The sequence below is a fragment of the Panicum hallii genome, chromosome 2, assembly GCF_002211085.1.
Source record: "Panicum hallii strain FIL2 chromosome 2, PHallii_v3.1, whole genome shotgun sequence".
NCBI lineage: Eukaryota > Viridiplantae > Streptophyta > Magnoliopsida > Poales > Poaceae > Panicum > Panicum hallii.
Genome location: NC_038043.1, coordinates 20090471 through 20112266, shown reverse-complemented (window position 1 = coordinate 20112266; position 21796 = coordinate 20090471). Strand labels below are relative to the sequence as shown.

At 45.7% G+C, this 21796-nt stretch overlaps 1 protein-coding gene and 1 non-coding gene across 2 annotated transcripts in view; both read right to left on the bottom strand.

Moving 5' to 3' along the window:
• The window catches only part of LOC112880918 (eukaryotic translation initiation factor 4 gamma-like), a 164153-nt gene that overhangs the window by 82944 nt on the left and 59413 nt on the right, over nucleotides 1-21796 (bottom strand). The gene's annotated exons all lie outside the window — the stretch shown is intronic.
• On the bottom strand, nucleotides 6627-6733 carry LOC112883655. Its single transcript, XR_003226910.1, has one exon. It is a non-coding gene; the product is annotated as a small nucleolar RNA R71 (small nucleolar RNA).

The window sequence follows — 21796 nt, the reverse complement described above, 5'->3', positions numbered from 1 at the left end:
ATAAATAAATAAATAATATCGATTTAGATCTTCTTTAAGTTCAGTTATCATGTGAGTGTCCAAGCCGCTCTTAACCGTGAGCATGGCTGATATATCAGTTTTCACTCTGCAGAGGTTCTACAATTTACCCACAATTCATGTTTGTCTTGATGCCCGGGTTTGCAAGGCCTTAAACACTTCTGAGGTGAGTGGCAGGGATTCACTACAAGGCCTTTACAAAGATTCCCTAACTTATGATAATCCGCTAAGGTTTCAAGTCAAAGTGGTCATAACCCTCCCTAATGAGGTAATGCCTTAGCCAAGGACCACATATATCAATATGCCTCAAGAGGACCGGGCTATACCCCGATGATGCAACCGCTCTTGCCCTTTCAGTAAGATGATCATAAGCTAAAGTTTCTAATTAATTAGCCAAGACCAGAGCCATGTAGTATCGTGGTTGCACCATTTTCCTGGGTGGTTCTCCATGTTCCAATTAACGCAATGTTCTTAATTATCACCATAAAATTATTTTAGAACATGAGTAAAACCAGTGTAGCATGATTTTTAGGTTATCCAACCAAAGTCTAAGTAAAAGCAACTAGCATAGCTACAACATAAATATAATAACCCAAATTTAATCAAGGAAGTTCAAAAAAACTAGGCACATCCTTAGTTTGGGATCCATCATATTCTAGACACATGCATGCAATAAAGTAAATATGTGTATTTATAAAGTTATTGCGACTGAAGTATGATCAAGGACCACTTGCCTTCGTCAACAAACTGCTGCTGCTCGAGAACGTCTTCAAACCTTGGCTCATGCGGACCCTCGAACTGCGTACCGTCTATCGTAACACACAAGTACATACAAGCAAACAAATATAATAAATAAGAAATAGTACACCAATCAATATAAATAGAGCAAAATAATGTAATAAAGCTACTGCATATGTCGTAAGGATCGCGTGAGCGCAAGAATCGATAAAAACGGAGTTAATAAGAAGAAGTTAGGGCTAAAACATGATTCTTGGGGCTTATTTGTAGAAGATTTGAAACTAAAAGGGCTCTGACCAAAGAAATCGAGGGTTAGATCATAATTAAACCCTAGACCTAGGGTCTAGATTGCCAAAGAGAAGGGTTTAGGACTGCAGGTTCTATTTTTGGAAAAGACAGGGGTCTAAACAGAAGAAAAAGGATCTATTCGTGAATACTTTTGAACTACCGTGGACTACGGGTTGATTTCTACAAAATTCAAGGACTAAGTCGCAAAATAACCTCAGGATGACCGGTATTTGGATCTTTTGACTCGGGTTAGATCTAAACTAACCCATTGCATCTAGATCTAACGGCTGTGACGCGGGGGCGGCGGCGCTAAGCGCCGGTGGTGGGGCTGTGCGGCTGCGAGCGGTGGCGCTTCATCGGGGTAAACGCATAAACATGTTCTCGGCCTCGGTTTTGAGTGCGGGTTGCACTGGGAGATAGCGGGTGTCACAGGTAATCGATCTAGGGGCTCTAGGGGCTGGTAACGGCCGTGAACGAAGGCCGGTAGCGAGGGGTGGCTCGGGATCGATGGTAAGGTCACGCGAGCACAATAGGGTAGGGAAGAGGGGAAAAGGGAGACCGGCGAGGATCCTCACCACCACGTGAAGCTTCTGGGCTGCTGGCTCGATGGCGGGGAGTGGCGGATTAGTGGTGCGGCGAGCGTCCAAAGCTCGGCTATGGCGGCGGCGGAGGAGCTCGGGTGCTAGGGTTTCTCGGGCGGTTGGCGGTGACTATGGCTTGGGGAGAGCTAGGGCACAGGGCGGGGCTTTATAGGGCGGCTGCAAGCGCCTTGGCGTGCGGGCCCAGGCGACATGCGGCGGTGCGGCCGTGCCGTGTCGCGGCCAGACTCGGGCTCGAGCCCGAGTCTGGCTCGAGGTTGAGGACGGCCCGGATAGGTGGGTCCCCCTTGTTAGCGTGAGGGAGAGGGGAAGGAAGGGAGGCAGGCCGTGCGGGCGGACTGGGCCGGGAGCTGGGCCGCGAACGGGGAGAAGAGGAGAAAAAGGAAAACGGGCCGCGTGGACTGGGCCGCATGGAGGGAAAGGAAGAGAGGAGAAGGAAGGAAGGCCGTGGGCTGGGCCCAACTTGAAAATGAGAGAGAAAAAGAAATGCATTCAAATATATTTGAGTTTGAATTTGAAATTTAAATTCAAATGGAAGACAAACAATAAAACAATGCAATGGGGCATGAAATGCACAAAACCTATAGTTCCTTATATTTCTTTTTATAATTAAGTAATTTGTTGTTAATTTATGGTGAATGCTCTAAAATCAAAATGAGGGAATAAAACCTTATGAGTCCTAGAAGGAATTCTAGAAAAAATTTAATTAGGTTTCTAATTTGAAAATTTAGGGTGTTACATCCTCCAACTCAGAGAAGGACTTGTGGTACAGGACCTTAGACTGAGGCAGACTCGGTTCAAGGGGTTCCAGGTTGTTGATCAAGTTGTCGATTGCATGGTTGACATCCATGGTGGGTGGTACGGGTGCTTCAGGCAGCTTCTAGTCGAAAAATTGATTTCCACCGAGACCATTGGCGAGGTTGTACAGGAGCAAGGCCCCTCAGTAAACTACATGAAATACTAGTCGAAAACTAGTAAACGGAGTGTTACTGGAAGTTTGGGAGCAGAGCCCCATCAGTAACATAGAGAACTAGTCGGGATCTAGTAATCTGAGTGTTACTGGAAGTATTTGAAAGATAATTACGTAGGTGCTTTATTTGGCTAATTAACGGGTTCCACTAGTCATTGCCAAATGAGACGATCACTTTTGGTAGTCGCATGGCTCGGCTGTGACAGGGTTCCTTGAGCTTAGCCTTAAAGAAATTGAATCATTTTCTTCTTTCCCGAGCACATCCCCACTAGCCCTATCCTTAGCCCCCGAGCGTTGGTAAAATGGGCTCATGACATGAGGAATAGGTGACAAGAGATCGGCTGGAAAAAGGTTGCACTAATTAGTCTGGACATTCATTAGGCACATCTCAAAGTAGTATAGCGAGGAAGTCATGATTAACCCAAATAATAAACATAAATGGCGCCCCTAACTAAGTGGTAAAAAGGTGTGCTTTTAGGTTTATAGAACCCCTTGTTTCGAGATATAGTCCCAAAACAATGGTTTAAACAAACAAAACACCTAAAAGACTCTCAGAAAACCTTCTTGAATTGGGTACTTAATTTATGAATAAACATTATTCGGGTAGTCCCGTCACCTTTCTTCATAGTCTTTGTTGAGTGGTGGAGCTCTTAGGGCCCTCTGGAGAGTTTGATATTCAAACGCGGAATGCTTGCTCTTCGGGTGCCACAGGCATCGCCTGTGGAGGATTTCCTCGAATCGTTCCTTCAAACTGAGAGTCTTCATTCTATGAGTGGATTGTTCCCAGCTTCTTGCTTGTGCTTCCAAGTTGTCTCTAGGTAGTCGAGAGGGATTTAATACTGGGTGGGGCTGTAGACTTCCACTTCTTTGCGCTCCTACTGCCTGGCGATGATGACATTGCGAGCATCCCGGCCAACATTGATGATGGTGCAAAGGTCGTCCGTGGAGGAGCCGTAGAGGTTGCCTCCCCCCTGTGGGTTTCATCTCGACCGCGCGATGCCTGCATTCAACACGCTTCGCATTGATCATCTTATAGCGTTCCTTCTGGATGTCATCTGCATCTTCTACCTTGATGTTATCTGGGAATTCAATACCCGTTGTTGTGTCCACATCTTCATCGAGTGGATCAAGGAGGTAGTCATTGTAGTTGTCTAGCTGGACCTGCTCTAGGCCTTCACAGTCCTTCCATCGTGAATCATGAATACTTCTCGATTGGGGGTGAAGCGTTTGGCACTCCGCACCACCTGGCCCTCGTCTTCATCGTCAGAAGGAGGGAGGGGTCTGCCTTCTTGAAAAGGGAGTTTGTCGGGTGTGGTAACGGATCATGGTGGACTTGATTTGAGAAACCTAGAGGGTTTCAGGCCCTTCTGATGCTCAAGCCTGCCCGACCAATCTGATCCCCTTACCAGACCCCGGGGGTTAGTTATTACAGGTGTCACATGAGCAGCCGAATCTGAGTGGTTGTCGGAAACAGTAGCCCCCCAATGTGTGGTGGCTTCTCCTTCTTCGAGTGGTAGTAGATGATCCAAATCCTCCTCCAATACGGAGAGGGTCCTGGGTTGAACCACCTCAGACCAAACGGGACATGGCTTGGGGGTTTCAAGTGTGCTGATGGGGAGAGTGTGTGTTGCACAAAAAGTAGGCGGCGAAGCGTAGCTTTGATTTGTGGGCGATTTGTCGATGAAGCCGACTAGTCGGAGCTGATTCTGACTAGTTGTTGACCGTGCGGAGCTAGTCGCCTTGTAGTTTAAGACTCATCCTTGACTGGTTTCTAGTGGAGACGAGTAGTTGAAGTAGTCGTTGGTGCTGCCGATTTGTCGAAGCAGTCGTAACTATGGCGCGAGCCAAGTAGTCGAGGTCGCCGCTGAAGCGCGTCGATGTTGTGACACGAGCTGATGTTGAGCGGACTAGTCAAAATCTGTCGGTTCCCTAGGTTGATACGCCAAAGGGTGGATTCTTCGAGAGTAATGCAATCTGCTATACCTTTGTCTTCCTGAAAAGGTAGTTCCTGCATGAAGGCCACAAGGCGGGTGTCATACTCGAATAGTTTAGAGGGCTTTAAGCCCTTCCAATACACGAAACGGCCTTATGGCATAGACATTATGGTCAAACCCAGGTGATTACCCGAAAAGGTTTCAGGATCGTCATTAGTTTGCGAGTGGTTGTGGAGAATAGGGGCCTCCCGACAAGCGGTGGCTCCCTCGTCCTCGAGTCCTCCCGAGCTCCGACTTGAAGGTGTAGTACTAGTCAACAAGTACTTTTCGTTTGAGTCTGAGTAGTTATCAGAAATGGGGGCGCCCAGACAAGCGGTGTCTCCCTTATCTCCAAGTCAGAAAGGGACATGGATTGTGCAGCCTTATCAGATTGGTTTAAATCCGATCCGAGTAGTCCTGGTGCAGCGTGAGTTGAAGTCGCGTAAAAAATGGACGTCATCTCGATCTCCCCGGTGTGATCAGGGAGCAGCAACTCGTCGAGGCTATCGACAAATTTGTCAAGGTCGCTACTTCGAGTTGGTGTAGAGGCCTCCAGCTTCCTGGAGTCGGAAAGGTGGCTGTTGAAGCCACCCAAGCCGTTGGCGACGTAGATCCAAGAGCTGAAGATGAAAGTTGTGCCCGCATCAAGCATAGTGATGGTGAAGCAGAAATATGCCATCGAGTTCTCTGGTGGATCCTCGATGAACACCCCTACCTAGCGCGCCAGCTGTCGGTGTTTTACCGCCACACCCACCGAGGGATACCCCAGAGGTGGTGAGTTTGTAGGTAGGGTGTCGCCGAGATCAGGAACTCGAAGGTCCAAGGAACACAAAATTTAGATAGGTTCGGGCTGCCGAGAGCGTAATACCCTACGTCTCGTATAGTTTGTATTGCCTTAGGTGTTGATCTGGGTGATCTCCTGTTTGGAGGAGGGTCCCTGCCTGCTCTTATATAGTCTAGGGGGATACGGTTACATGGAGGTCCTAGTTGGATACCAGCCCAGGAGTCCTACCTGAGTACTTTTCAGGTAGTTTCCTTCTGTTCCAACTAGTTCTACTACTGTTCAAGAAGTCCTACTACGGTACGAGTAGTTACAACGGATGTAGGACGTGGGCCATGTTCCATCCCTTATCCTAGGATATGTACGCTATGTGCATAGTCCCGTGGGCCCGGGTCTGACACCTGGCCATTTATCTTATCATATCTTATCTGGCTTACCCCCACTAAGTTAGTCGGTGGATATCTCCAGTAAAGTTTATCACTCATTCATTCCATATTCTTTAGACCACAGTGCTTCCCCGTGAAAATTTAAGATACCCTGGAATACTCCAAGTGCTACAGCGATGGGTTCTGTGTGCTTGCGGAATACATATTCTATTGGGCATAAGAAACACCAACAAGCATTTCTAGCGCCGTTGCCGGGAAAGCAATTCGTGCTAAAGATATCATTGAACAGTTTGATAAATTTACTGATTTATCACCGCTAATTTAAGTGGGCTTACCATTGCTCTCTTGTCTTTGTGATATATGCAGACCAGTGTATGACCGGTTTCGATCTAACGTAGAACTTCAACCCGAATCCAGAAAGAATTGGGCGAATTGTCCGACACAGAGTTGTCCCACCTCAGAAAAGGCTTTCATTAGGCCAAGATTCGAAAACACCAGCTTCATCACCTATGGCTCAGAAGACACTTCGTCAATTCTCAGCCCCGTCCAGCAGCCATATCCCTACTGGATTGAACACCGACGAAGGCAATGAAGGATTTGAGCTGCAAACTAGGCTTGTCAACATGGTCCAAGCAAGACCTTTCTGTGGTAAGGCATCAGAGGATGCCAACTCTCATCTTCAAAACTTCCTGGAAGTGAGCAGCACAATCAATCCCAGAGGCACTACAATGAAAAACATTCGACTTCGTCTGTTCCCATTGTCTCTGCTTGGGAAAGCAAAGATGTGGTTCTACATCAACAAGGATGCATTCACCACATGGGATGCCTGTTCTAATGCATTCCTAGCAAAGTACTTTCCAATAGGCAACCAATGCCCTTCGGAACAGGATTTCCAATTTTCAACAACTCCAGGATGAAACCATCCCCGAAGCTTGGGAACGTCTCCAAGAATACATCACAGCATGCCCACACCACGGCATGGAAGAGTGGCTAATCATCCAAAACTTCTTGCATGGCCTGAGTCAGCGAGCGCGAAACCACATATATGCAGCAGCAGGAGGATCATTTCTCTCCCTCGACATTGCAAGATCTAAGGTGCTCATTGATAAGATTGCCTCCCACTAGAGTTGGTAGGGAGATAGGTAACAAGCTCATGCTAAAGGAGTACACCAAATTGATGGTGTAGATATGCTGGCAGCCAAGATGGATCTTCTCATGAAAAAGCTGGAATCTCCGCACTAGGAGGTCAACCAGATCATGCAGTCTCGTATCACATGTGAAACATGTGGTGATACTAGCACTTGGGCATTAGTTGCCCGACGACTAAGAGGACATGAACTTCATTGAGAACAACAATCCCAATAATTCAAGCCACCATCCTCAGCAAGGTTGGAACTCCAAGCCCAACCACCCCTTCGGCCAACTGCAAGGTAACAACTTTAATAACAATTTTCAGCCTTTGTTAAAAGACCTAGTGTACAGCCAAAAATAAATTAATGATAACATTAGCATAAGAATCCAGCATAAGAAATTTTTGGAGCTCGAAGAAGAAAGAGATTGAAGCAAGCAAGCCCACAAAGAAAGTGTGGCAAAGGAAAGTGTCATCACCGACGACAACCCCATCCGGTGACAACAATCGAACCCAAGCTATGGAGAGTCCTGCTCCGAACTCAAAACCCAAGCTCTCGCTATGAGGTAACATGGTAGATATCCATTCTTTGCATTTGCATGTAGGATAGTTTATTTCCGTGCATAATTTATTTCAACTTCATCATGACATGTTTAAATTTCTGCAAACTGCATCTTTGTTTTTCGAACTTTTGTTTCAATTGAACTACATAAAAGAGATCAAAAAATTTCAGCTAGTTTGTAGGCCGGCCGGCCCTACCAAGGCCGGCCGGCCTCACATGTCATCCTCTGGATAGTGTGCAGCTGCAGGGAAGAAAGAGCACGACAAAGACTTCAATTAGAGGAGCAGGCAAGCTTGAACGTGCATGTGCGGGCCATTAAACCCCATCATGGATGGTTGACCTCTCTTTGCACCGTTCACGTCCCATCGTGCAACATTCTCGCTTGAGTGCTCATGCATGAATGAGATAGGATGAATAAGGAGCGTGCACGAGAAAGCAGAGAGTGAGGTAGTGCAACACCAAGCCAACTGGCCCCATCATGGCCGGCCTGCCTCACCTTCACCGGTGCCATCCCATCACCACCAAACACGGCATTATCACCTGCAAGTCTACGCTTAGGAAGACGAGGTGGAGCTCCCGCCGTTCATGAGTCGACCGGCCTGGCCCATGCCAGCCAGCCTGCCTCATGCGCGCACCTATAAAATCTGCAGCTCCCGACGTCTCTTGTCGCACCCTCAGCTCTGGTACATAGGCATCTCTTTGAGTTCGAGTCTCTCTTCTCCCTTCCTAAGTATCCTTGCTCAATTAAGCTCTTGGAGCTAATTAGGCAAAGGTGCTTAGTGCTAGCTCACCCACCAAAAATAGAATAATCTAGTAGCTAATAAACAGAAGAAAAAAATTAGTGCTAACTTCTGCTTAGCCAAGAAAAATACCAAAAATATTTTCCCTCTTTGAATAAAGCTTTGGCATGCTTGAACGACGAACGTGTCTGGTGGTTAATTCCCCACAAGGACAACTGACGACTAACAAATTTTTGTTTAGTCCTTCGGGTATTTTGTGTGCGCACTAATATTTTGTAGGCACCATGTGGACTGCTATGAAGAACTAGCTCAAGAAGCTCAGCCCCTCCAGTTCTAGGCGTTCGTAGAGTTTGGCATTCTCCCACGACAACATGTTGGACTCAAGTCGCCGAGATAGTGTTTTCTAGGAGGACATGACTCCTGCAATGCCTAGGAATTGTGTCTGCATTCGCATTCGTGTCCTGATTATAGTCGACCAGATCGTAGCTCGGAACAAATGCGAGCGGGTAGCGCTGGAGCTACTCAAGAAGCAGAGTTTCTGCCACACCAAGATTTTCGAGCCCCTCTTCATCATCAAAACGGGCCTAAAACAAGACATGATCCGTGCCTTCAGCTACGCCAGTTGGTACGACTTTGCCAACATCACAGAGACAGGTTCGTAACTCTTAACCATGAAATTCCTTATGTCTCTGGGCATTGAAGAAACAACTAAAATCTATTTCCATTTCTTTGTGATGAGCAATATGAGTTAACGGCAAAAGAGCTTAGCGTTGCGCTTGGCTTTAGTAAAAAGTGCTTGCTAGATCCTAATGCTCTCGTAAAAGATTATCAATATGATCGCACAACCTGGTGGAATGAAATTTTTGAAGAGCCTGTTAGCAGTAAAAATAGTATAGTGTCAATTCATAACCCTACTATTAGATTGCTAGCAAAATGGCTCCGCATGGTTGTCCACCCACGCTCTGACCTGCGCGTTTGCAGTCTCCCCGAGCTGCAGTGTCTTTTTGCTATGGCTAAAAAGATAAAGTTCTCTCCCGTCATGAGCATGTTGGCTCATTGGCAAAAGATGATCACGGGTAGAGGTACCATCGACATAACCTCCTTGGTTCCATGCATCTCTATGCATGTCACTGCGTTGGATAATGCCCAGTCACCTACCTGCTTTTGACGGAGGCCTTCCAATACCGAGTAGGCCTAGAGCATTTTGTGCAGGGACATATGATGCACGAGGGGCCAGGTAATTCTCTCTTCATGTGTTACCCCAGGTATGATAGAGAAATCGAGCTCCTATGCCCGAAACTCTCTCCACTCAGTCAAGCGACTACTCTTACATATGGAGAAGAAGGAGCCGGCACGTCGCAGTGTTGCCGGTCTGATGACACGAGGATAGGTTCAGCTCAGTACTCAGTAGGAGCAGGCATTACCATCACACCAGGCAGGTACTTCCCACATGAACTTCAAGGAGACCTACGAGCATTACACTTAGAGTGGTGCAAGCACTGCTGGAGGCAGCACTGACTATGGTAAAGATTAGGGACCCTACTACCCCCGAAGTATGTAGAATTTTTGGTCCGCAGGTGGGTATGTCGCTCGGCTCGATACGGTTATGAGAACCCGATCATGTGGGGGATCATGAACCTCATGACCCAGGTCAACACTATGGGCCAGCAGCAGGACCAGATCAGCCAAGACCTCGCGCACAACACCGACCTCACCCAGCAAACCTAGGGGATGAACACTTCCATGCTCCATGACATCTCAGGTGTCTTCACCCATCTGGGCCTTGGCCCAAACCAGCAGCAGCAGCCACCACCACAGTAGAACTACCCATATCCGCTGACGCATTACCCGTACCAGCAACAGCACCATGACCCCAACCAGCAGAACTGAGCTTCATCTAAGCTTGGGGGTGTATCTAGGTAAGTCATCTAACCCATCCTTTCATTTCAAGAATTGCCATAACAAAAAAATTAAAAATATAATAATAATAATAATAATAATAATAATAATAAAATCTAAAACAAATTTTGTTTCATGCTTTGAATAAATGAAACTCCTAACTTATATGTGTGGAAATCCATGTGAGCTCTACTTTCGGAAATGATGAACAGTTGCTCTGTTCATGTTCTGCAAGTGCCTCGTATATAACTTTTTACTCTCCTAGTACTTGATTTTATTGGCACTTGGAAATGTTTTCATTAAAAATTCTGTGGCAGAACCGCTCGAATTATTCCGGCTCAAGTGCGCTATTGATCGCCGTACAACTGCAATCAGCTTAACGCACTTCAAACGGAACAATCCTTTGGTCTGTCGGGTCTCCGCCCGATTCAACCACGGTTCAGCAGGATCGAAGCAGGTTTACCTCGCACGAAGGCGAGTTCACATCACAGAATAGCTCATCAACTTTTTAATTTACAACCATACATACATTATTACAAACCGAGTTCAAAGATAAGTAAATTCATACAAACCATGTTCAAACTGACAAGCGTAACAGCTTGTCTAAACTCACAGCGGAAGAAAAAGTTTTTACGCGACTACACACGTCGCGAAGACGGACGCCAAGCTTAGCCCAGGGCCTGGTGTCACTCCGGAGGTTCTGTGCCGGCCGGGAACGGGTCCCACTCCACGGACCAGCCAAAAGGAACGGACGTTGGCCACACAAGGTTGTCCGTGGGATTCTCAAAGGTTATACCTGAAACAGACATTAGCAAGGCTGAGTATTCTAATACTCAGCAAGGCTTAACCGGGATTGGGTATACTTAGCCCATAACTAGACTCATGAAGGCATTGCAAAGGCTCTGGGTTTATTTTCAGCTGAAAAGTAACAAAGAGTATGAACTATTTTCAAGTTTTAGCTTTCATTTTCTAGTTGAGTATTTATTCTAGATTAGCACCTACACTAAGCAAGCAAGGTAGTGATTATCATCCATCAAGATTATCCATCATTAGTTCCACTTCTTACTCAATGTGGTAAAAGGGATAAGCAATCTCAATCCTCGTGAGAGGCGGACGATTCGAATCGAAATTTAACCTTGCAAGGTAAACCTAACTCACACGCTCGGAGTACCGACAGGGTGTTCCGAGCAACCGTTTCCCTCATATTCCGGGTTATGGATCGGGGCCACCACAAGCGACTGCAGGACCGTACGCACACCCAATGTGTACAGGACATACGTCTGTAGCGCGACTACAAAACCCGTATTCCTGTCTGCCTTGCAGAACGTACTCCCACACGTCGGTGCGTGTAAACATAAAATAAAAGTCGAGTGGTGGGAGCGCGTCCATTTGCCGGGCCAATCGGGTACTAGGCTTACCGCTTACCATATTTCGCGGCATGTGGCTAGTACTTTCAAAAACTTAGCCACCACTACCACACATTCCGACCTTAAAGCTTTTATCAAAACAGACAGGGTAAACTTCCTGGTCATGACACAGCACATGACCCTGTCCGTCATCCTTATAGTGATTGCAGAAATGTAAACATGCAATTCCTATATCGCGCGAGTGACAGGAAATCACTCGACTTCTACCGGTCCTATTAGCGGAGCAACTATCCGATAAGGACTCGGGAGCATTACATTGGATTCCTAGGATTCATGCATCTAGGGTTTCACTTCAATTCCTAGACTTAATGCAAGATATAATATAATAGACTTAGATTGCAGTGTAAATAAAGTAATGGGATATGTCCGGGGCTTGCCTTCTGGAGTGAGGGTAGGAGCAGGAGAGTCAGAGATTTCCGAACTCGGGTTCGGGGCTTCAGTTAGTTCTTCGACGACTTGCGCTGGATCTTCTGGAAAACCTTGGTCTTGCCCTAAAACCAATTCGTAGTCCCCGTCGTCGAGTGTCGTTGATTCTATATGAGATGCAATAAAGTAAATAGGGTGAAATTTACTTTGAAAATTCACATTTCAAGTATTATAATTCATCCAATTAACACACAAACATGCATAACTAAAGAGGGTTTAGATTTGAAATACTATTTATGGTAAAATTTATTGTAATAAGAACTAAAACATTTAAATTAAATTTGAAATGAACCAAAATTTGAATTAAAAACTTTTAAATAAAAGATTATAGAAATTTGATTATAAAATATCACATTAGAGACTAATAATGGTGGTAATTTAGAAAAGGTTATATAATAGGTTTATTTAATATTCAAATTTGAGAGTTCAATTAAAAGAAGTTAAATTTAAATCAAGTTTAAGTTTGCAACTTTACACAAGTTAACTAGAGTTCATAAAACATTCATGCTACAATTTAGAAAAACAAAAGAACATAAAATAACAAGGTTGGGTGTATTTACCCTCTTAACTTTAGATTCAAAATACAGGTAAAAATATTTTATTTCAAACTAAACTCTATTAACAAGAGTCATAGAGTTTGAAATCTACTTTTTAACAAAATTGGTTTCACTATTTTTAGATTTTTCTGTGAATTGTTATGAATTTTACAAGGCAGAAAAGACTCTCACATGAAATAACAAGTACCCCTTACAAACTAGTCCTTGCATTTAACATCTAGCCCCCTGGAAAGAAAGCATTCCAAGCAATTGGATCTAGACCATGGCCGGCGGTGGGGGAGGCACATGTCCGGCCAAATTCCGGCCGGGGATGTCGCCAGCGGTGAGGGGAAAAGAGAGAGGGAGCACGAGGAGATCCTGCGCTACCTGTGGGTAGTCTCGGGGAGGCTTGGGACGGCCGGAATCGGGCTACCCACGGTGGGCCGGGCCGGCGGCCGGAGGCGCACGGCGGCGGGGTGGTTCCGGCGTGCGGGGAAGGGGAGGAACGGACTGGGGAGGTGCAGTGGGGCACGAGGAAGCTGTTGGTGTAGTCAATTTGGGGAGGGAAAGGGCGGAGGGGAAGGTCCCACGATGACCCGAGGTCCCGGCGGCGGCAATGGAGAAGCGGCGGGCTCTGTACGCGCGCGAGGTGCCCCGGGCGACTCTTTTATAGACGAATTGAGAGGAGAGGAGGGGGGGCACGGACGAGCAGAGCCTTATCGGGGAATTGCTACGGGGGGGGGGGGGGGAGAATCTCGGAGGTGCGGCGGCGGCAGGGAAGCCTGTGGCGGTGCGGCAGTACCGCAGGCGCCGTGGCGCGGGGTCAAGACGGCAGCAAGGGGGGGGGGTGGAGCGGTGGCCGAGCAGAGGGGCGACGCGTGGACCGGGGGGGGCACAGGAGATGGCCGGCGGTGAACTAGGGGCGGCGCATTACGCCGGCGGCAGAAGAGCAGGGGAGGCAGAGCAGGGAGAGCAGAGCGCAGGGAGGAAGAAGGGGGTGAACTGAACCAGGGACTGACCTGAGAAAACAGAGAAAGGCAGGGGCCTTACTGTAAAGGGCTTGCAACTTTTAAACCAATGCTCAAATGAAGATGGTCCAAAAAGCAAAAGTGCATGGTTTTTCAAACTCTACAACTTCTCTTTAAGGTTCATCTGCATTTGAGCAATAGTTTTGGGGATAAAATAGACTTAGTAATAATTTCATATTTTATGTAAATCCTTAAGTAAAATTACTTTTACACATATACCCTATGGTAATTTCATACATAATTTTTGAAATTTAACCACAGATATCACTTTTTGCACACTAACCCTTATACTTTTAAACTTTCCCCCTATGTCCACCCATTTTGCATAAAAGGACCTTTAGTTAATATTATTTACATAAACATCCCTTCTTCCATAACATTACATGCATAAAGCATACATTTGCCATACTTTGGACATAAAAGCCTACCCAAACTCTAAGGTGTGACCAAGCTAATTACCTGAGTGTCACAGCCTTCCCCCCTAAAAAGAATCTCGTCCCGAGATTCCGAAGCAGGTTAGGGCAGGAAGATCAAGTTCGAAGATTGGTTTGGAAGAAATCGGGAAAATTGTGCTGGAGATAAGATTCGGTTTCCCATGTTGCCTCTTCTTCTGTATGATGGTTCCACTGAATCTTGTACATTTTGGTGGTCTCTCTTCTGGTACTTCTTTCTTTCGTGTCGAGAATTCTGATGGGTTGTTCTGTATAGGTCAGATCTGGTTCGATTTCGATAACTTGGGAATCGATGATTTCGGTGGGAATCTTAACACACTTTCTAAGTTGGGATACATGAAAGATATTATGGACGGCCGCTAATTGAGGTGGAAGTTGGAGACGGTAAGCTACGGGTCCACAGATTTCAAGGATTTCAAAAGGTCCGATGTATCGAGGAGCAAGTTTCCCTTTTACACCGAATCTTTGAACACCTCGAGTAGGAGATACTCGAAGATATACGAAGTCTCCGACGTGAAATTGTATTGGCCTTCTCCGTATATCCGCGTAGCTTTTCTGTCGGGATTGGGCGGCCTTTAGATTGTTCTAGATAAGCCTGACTTTATCCTCTGCTTCCTCAACTAGATCGGGTCCAAAAATTTTACGCTCGCCGGTTTGTGACCAATTCAAAGGAGTCCGACATCGGCGACCGTATAAAGCTTCAAATGGGGCCATCTTAATACTTGTCTGATAGCTATTATTGTAAGAGAATTCTGCTAATGACAAGTATTTATCCTAGTTTTTGTTAAATTGGAGTACACAAGCTCGGAGCATATCTTCCAGAATCTGGTTTATTCGCTCAGTTTGCCCATCTGTCTGAGGATGATAGGCAGAGCTTCGAATTAATTTAGTTCCGAGAGCATCATGAAGTTGCTCCCAAAATCTAGCGACGAATTGCGTTCCACGATCAGAAATGATCATTTTAGGTACTCCATGAAGACGAACAATCTGATCCAAATAGATCTCGGCATACTTCTTAGCAATATACGTGGTATGCACGGGAAGGAAATGTGCAGTCTTGGTTAATCGATCAACAATTACCCAAATAGAGTCATGCCTCCGAGAAGTGTTGGGCAAGCCAACAATAAAGTCCATACTGATATCCTCCCACTTCCACGAGGGAATGGGTAGAGGTTGAAGGATACCAGCAGTCTTCAAATGACTGGCTTTGACTCTTTGACAGATATCACATTCTGACACATATTTGGCAATTTCCCGCCTCATACGAGTCCACCAAAAGTTCTGTTTCAGATCCTGATACATCTTCGTACTGCCAGAATGTATAGAGAATTTGGACAAGTGGGCCTCGTCCATTATTTGCCTGCGGAGCTTATGGTCCTTGGGTACAACAATACGTTCGTTGAACCATAAAACTCCTTCAGGATCTACTCGGAAGCATTTGTACTTCCCTTCACCTTGGATTATCTTTTGTTTAATGATTTTGACCCCTTCATTACGCTGTTGTGCTAGAACAATATTATCTCTGAGTGTGGCTTCAACCGAGATATGGTTTAAGTCACCTTGGGAAATGATCTCTAAGTTGAGCTTACTCATTTCCCAACAGAGAGTTTCGTTGAATGCTTCAATGGATAGGCAAGAACAATGCGCCTTGCGACTGAGAGCATCGGCAACAACATTAGCTTTGCCGGGATGATAGTGTACTTCTAAATCATAATCCTTGATTAGTTCTAGCCAACGTCTTTGCCTCATATTTAGATCTGTCTGGGTAAAGATGTACTTGAGGCTTTTATGATCGGTATAAATATGACATTTCGTACCCATCAGATGGTGTCTCCAGATCTTTAGGGCATGAATAACTGCTGCGAGTTCGAGATCATGGGTGGGATAATTTTGTTCATGAACTCTAAGTGCTCGTGATGCATATGCAATTACTCGGTTGTCTTGCATAAGTACACAACCAAGTCCAGTTCCCGATGCATCACAGTAGATGTCAAAAGACTTTGAGACATCAGGTTGAGCTAAGACTGGAGCAGTCGTAAGATGATTTCTGAGAGTATGAAATGCATCTTCGCATTTTTGATCCCAGGAAAATTTTACACCTTTCTTTAGTAGTTCGGTCATAGGTTTGGCTATTCTGGAAAAATCAGGAATAAAACGGCGATAATAGCCAGCTAGACCGAGAAAACTACGAATTTGATGGATGGAGGTTGGGGGTTTCCAATCCATCACCTCTTGTACTTTACTGGGATCGACGGATATTCCGTCACCAGAAATAGTATGGCCCAGGAATTTGACTGTATCTAGCCAAAATTCACATTTAGAGAATTTGGCATACAGGTGGTGGTCTCTTAATCGCTGAAGGATGACATGGAGATGCTTAGCATGATCTTCTGGAGTTTTAGAATAGATCAAGATGTCATCAATGAAGACCACGACAAACTTGTCGAGCTCTTGCATGAAGACGGAATTCATGAGGTACATGAAATAGGCTGGGGCATTAGTGAGACCAAACGACATGACAAGATACTCGTATAGACCATACCGAGTGGAGAAGGCTGTTTTTGGAATATCACTAGGTCGAATCTTAATTTGGTGGTAGCCGGAACGAAGATCTATTTTTGAAAACACCTTGGCTCCGGTTAACTGATCAAAGAGGATATCAATGCGGGGTAGAGGATACTTATTTTTAATGGTCACCGCATTGAGAGGACGGTAATCGACACACAGCCTTAAGCTATTGTCTTTCTTTTTCACAAACAGGGCTGGACAACCCCATGGTGATGCACTTGGACAAATGAAGCCTTTGTCTAAGAGATCTTGGAGTTGGGTTTTTAACTCGGCTAACTCATTAGGAGGCATTCGGTAAGGTCTCTTAGAGATAGGGGCTGTACCAGGTTGGAGTTCTATAATGAACTCGATATCTCTGTCTGGGGGCATTCCGGGTAAGTCATCCGGAAATACATCTGGATATTCACAGACGACTGGAATATCTTCTAGCTTGACCCCAGATACGGCATAGGTGTAAGAGTTGAACGACTTCGATGGTGGGAGATAAAGAAGAGTAGGTTCGTTCTCTAATGAACCTATCTCCACCATGCGGGAAGGGATATCTATGGATATATGGTATTGGGTCATCCAATTCATTCCTAAAAGAACATCCGTTCCTTTTAGGTCTAACAATAATAAATCTGCCCTCATCAGATGGTTGCCCATTTGAATTGGTACGCCTCTACAGACGTGATTGACAGAGGTATTACCACCAGGAGTTGTTATCACATATATCCCATTAACAGGACAAATTTCCAAGCCTATCTTAGTCCCTAACTTTGTATTGATAAAACTATGGGTGGCACCAGTATCAAAAAGAACAGTAACGGGGTAATGGTTGATAGAAAATGTACCCGTCAGTATTGGTGCCCCTTCAGGGAGTTCGGAGAGTGTAGTGAGATTCACCCTCCCTTGTCGGACCTGCACCACTTGCCTCTTACCCTTGCCCTTGTAGTTTGGATTAGATGTTTGCCCTTGGAATGATTTCCTAGGTTGAGGGCAATCCTTAATGAAATGGGACGGGCTTCCACAATTGAAACAACGATTATTGTTGTTTCCTGGAGTAGCTGGCGGAAAGCTCGGCCGCAGACCTTGTTGGGGTTGTTGTTGAGTTTGGGAGAGAGGTGGTCGATTGAATTGTACTTGCTGGGGAGGTCGGGCTACCCATCTACCAAGTAAATTGCCTCGAGGCGGAGCTCGAGGAGCATTGCTTGGAACCAACCGATACCGTGGCGACTGTGGAGTTGCAGGCCCTGTGGGTGCTTTTCGTTTCTTTTCCGCCCTGTGGGCGGCAATGCAGTCTTCTTGAGTTATGGCCATATTGACCAACTCATTGAAATCATTGGCCTTCACTAGATTCAGCCATTCCTTGAGCTTGGTGTTTAGGCCTCGACGGAAACGATCACATTTGCGGGCATCTGTGTCCGCATGTGATCCCGCATACTGGCACAGGTGATTGAAAACCTGTGCATATTGTGTAACTGTGCGGGTACCTTGGGTCAGATTTAAAAATTCATTGAGCTTTCGCTCAATGAGTCCTGCTGGGATATGATGTGCCCGGAAAGCAGTCCGAAATTCATCCCAAACGACCACGTGTTCGGCGGGTTGCATTGCGTGAAACTGATCCCACCAAAGACGTGCATGGCCTCGGAGTTGCTGGGCAGCAAAGAGCACCTTGTTCTCTTCTGAACATGGAGCTGACAGTAAAGCAAATTTGGACTCAATAGTCCGCAACCAGGCATCCGCATCTAAAGGTTCCTCGGCCTTGTGGAATAAAGGAGGTTGGGTGCTGAGGAAGTCCTGATAGTTGGCCGACAGAGGTTCACCTCGGCCTCGAGGTTGCTGCTGGAAATGGCCCATCTGAGCTTGCACAAGTTGATTTAAAAGCTCGGTTTGCCGAGCCATAACCTCGGCCAAGTTCGGAGGTGGCGGTGGTGGTTGCTGGGAACTACCAGGTTGTCCTGCCCGGAATCCTTCCGGGGTTCCTCGAGTAGCTCCAACCATCTGAAATAAAGAAGATATCCATTATCAACCATAATCTTGCTCCAATTTCAGATAATATGCAATTTATCCAGCTGAAATGTAATGCATATGCTCCATTCAATCTACTTATAACAGGTACACAGATGTTGAGCAGGATAGCTGAAACTCAGGACTTGGATTACTATAAAGATACTACTATCTTACATCAGTACACTCCCAAGGTTACAAACTTTTACCCCAAAAGTACATGCCACATATACAACAAGTGGCTTTATAGCTAGATATTCTACACACTACTTATATTACATCTTATACATTTATTGCATCTAAACCATCACCCTGTCAACCAAAACTAAAAGTCATCAAAATTGCCCACTGATGACTGGCTTCCAGAAGAGGAATGATGGGGACTGACGACAGGATCCCCATGCTCAGAATCAAGTTCGGAGACCCCTTCAATCTCCTCGGGATCTTCCTCTTCAGCTTCAGGTGCTGCAGGTGCAACGGAAGGAATCGGGGGCTGCTGCAATTCTTCAATCTGAGCTTGAGCATCATCCACTGCAAGGATCAGATCTTGAACTTGTGCCTGTAGAAATTCAATAACAGTATCCCGCTGAGTGATTATGTGATCACTCTCGTTGATCTGATCTTCACGATGATGGATGGTCTCGTTTTGAGTAGCGATTATTCCATTCTTCTCAATTACCACTGCTTGAAGTTGGTCTGCCTGGGTGAAGTATCTGGCAGCGTCCCCGTGGAAACTTCGTGCGGCAGTAATCAGATGGCCTATCTCACGGCGTAGCAGCATGTGATAGTGGTATTGCACGCCCGTATAACGTCTCATTCCTTGCACTACTTCTTCTGGTAGACCTTCCAGCCTATGACTTTCAGGAATTGTTCCAAGGTCCCGCTCTGCTTCACCAGGATCTGTTGTAGCAAACAAACCAATAGGTTGTCCTACAACTTCCTCGGGGTGTTGACTGCAAAAAGCATAAATGGCTTCTAGGGACGCTGCTTCGATAGTGTCCATAATTCTGTAGCCCATCGCGCTGATCTCAATAGGTTGCCATTGTGAACGAAAAGGATGCTGAGATATAATCATCCTGACATGGGCCCTATGGATTCCGTCTTCCACATGTTCAACAGCATCATACTGAGGGGGTTCTGTATAATGGAAAGCCTGCAAAGATTCCCATAGCAAGCGGGGAAAACCCTCCCAGTGAAGGGCATTGGTGTGGAGATGCCCTTCCGGATCCCAGAAAACATTGGAAGGTGCTGCCATCTGCGACCAGGATGCAAATGGTAAAACTTGTTATCTTGTTAGGAGAATACAAGATAAACAGATCAAGATAACCATTTCTGTTAACAGCAAAAGCTGGAAATCAGATGGAAAACTAAGATCCCATATAAAATACCCAACTTAAAGCTGTCCTTAGCTCTTCATTACCCCATTCCAAAAACAAACAACATGTCCATCATATATGAAATTCTTTTATTGACAAAAGATGCATGCACGCGCTACTCGCCCTCACAACCAAAACAACTGCCGAATATTTTCGGACTTACGTAGTTAATTCCGGTGGCATAACCATACGTCTCTCCCTATATAAAACTAGTCGGTAAACCCTACACGTCCTAATAGCGTAAACGTGGTTAGTGTACTTGCAGAAGAACACATAAATATATATAAATATCTCATGAACCTTTCATGGCAGCACGACATGAAAGCGTCCCCAAACATTACTGTTCACTATAGAAACAGCATCTGTACAATTACCGCCATACAGACAACGTTAACATACGTTTTCGAAACAACGTATTCACGGGGGTACCGCAGAATGCGGGGGTATGAACAGCGATCGCCATACCCTGCGCCGAACCATATACTCCCAATATAATCAACCTAAGTTGGTATATTGGCAGCATCTCAAGTAGGCCACTGCTTGAGAAACAGCGTTCGGTTCGCATCACCGACGGGAAGGCCAAGCTCCCTCAGTTGGCTGAGGATCCTTACCTTCTTACCTCCGTACGTAGATGTCGTTACAGGAAGTAAGGTTGGATTGTGCAGGAATTTAAGTTTTGACGGAAAGTAGTGCTGCAAGTCAGAACTATCTATACATATATAGATACTATTAGCCACCTGATACTTTCCCATATAAACCCCTAGGGCTTTACGTTCTATTCACCAACCTTAACGGATCCAACGTACTTTGTAAACTCATTTGTTGGCAAACTTTTATCCAGAAAACACTTTTTAAGAACTATTCTAGATGTAAAGATAAACCTACAGCTCTGATACCAGCTGTGGCAGAACCGCTCGAATTATTCCGGCTCAAGTGCGCTATTGATCGCCGTACAACTGCAATCAGCTTAACGCACTTCAAACGGAACAATCCTTTGGTCTGTCGGGTCTCCGCCCGATTCAACCACGGTTCAGCAGGATCGAAGCAGGTTTACCTCGCACGAAGGCGAGTTCACATCACAGAATAGCTCATCAACTTTTTAATTTACAACCATACATACATTATTACAAACCGAGTTCAAAGATAAGTAAATTCATACAAACCATGTTCAAACTGACAAGCGTAACAGCTTGTCTAAACTCACAGCGGAAGAAAAAGTTTTTACGCGACTACACACGTCGCGAAGACGGACGCCAAGCTTAGCCCAGGGCCTGGTGTCACTCCGGAGGTTCTGTGCCGGCCGGGAACGGGTCCCACTCCACGGACCAGCCAAAAGGAACGGACGTTGGCCACACAAGGTTGTCCGTGGGATTCTCAAAGGTTATACCTGAAACAGACATTAGCAAGGCTGAGTATTCTAATACTCAGCAAGGCTTAACCGGGATTGGGTATACTTAGCCCATAACTAGACTCATGAAGGCATTGCAAAGGCTCTGGGTTTATTTTCAGCTGAAAAGTAACAAAGAGTATGAACTATTTTCAAGTTTTAGCTTTCATTTTCTAGTTGAGTATTTATTCTAGATTAGCACCTACACTAAGCAAGCAAGGTAGTGATTATCATCCATCAAGATTATCCATCATTAGTTCCACTTCTTACTCAATGTGGTAAAAGGGATAAGCAATCTCAATCCTCGTGAGAGGCGGACGATTCGAATCGAAATTTAACCTTGCAAGGTAAACCTAACTCACACGCTCGGAGTACCGACAGGGTGTTCCGAGCAACCATTTCCCTCATATTCCGGGTTATGGATCGGGGCCACCACAAGCGACTGCAGGACCGTACGCACACCCAATGTGTACAGGACATACGTCTGTAGCGCGACTACAAAACCCGTATTCCTGTCTGCCTTG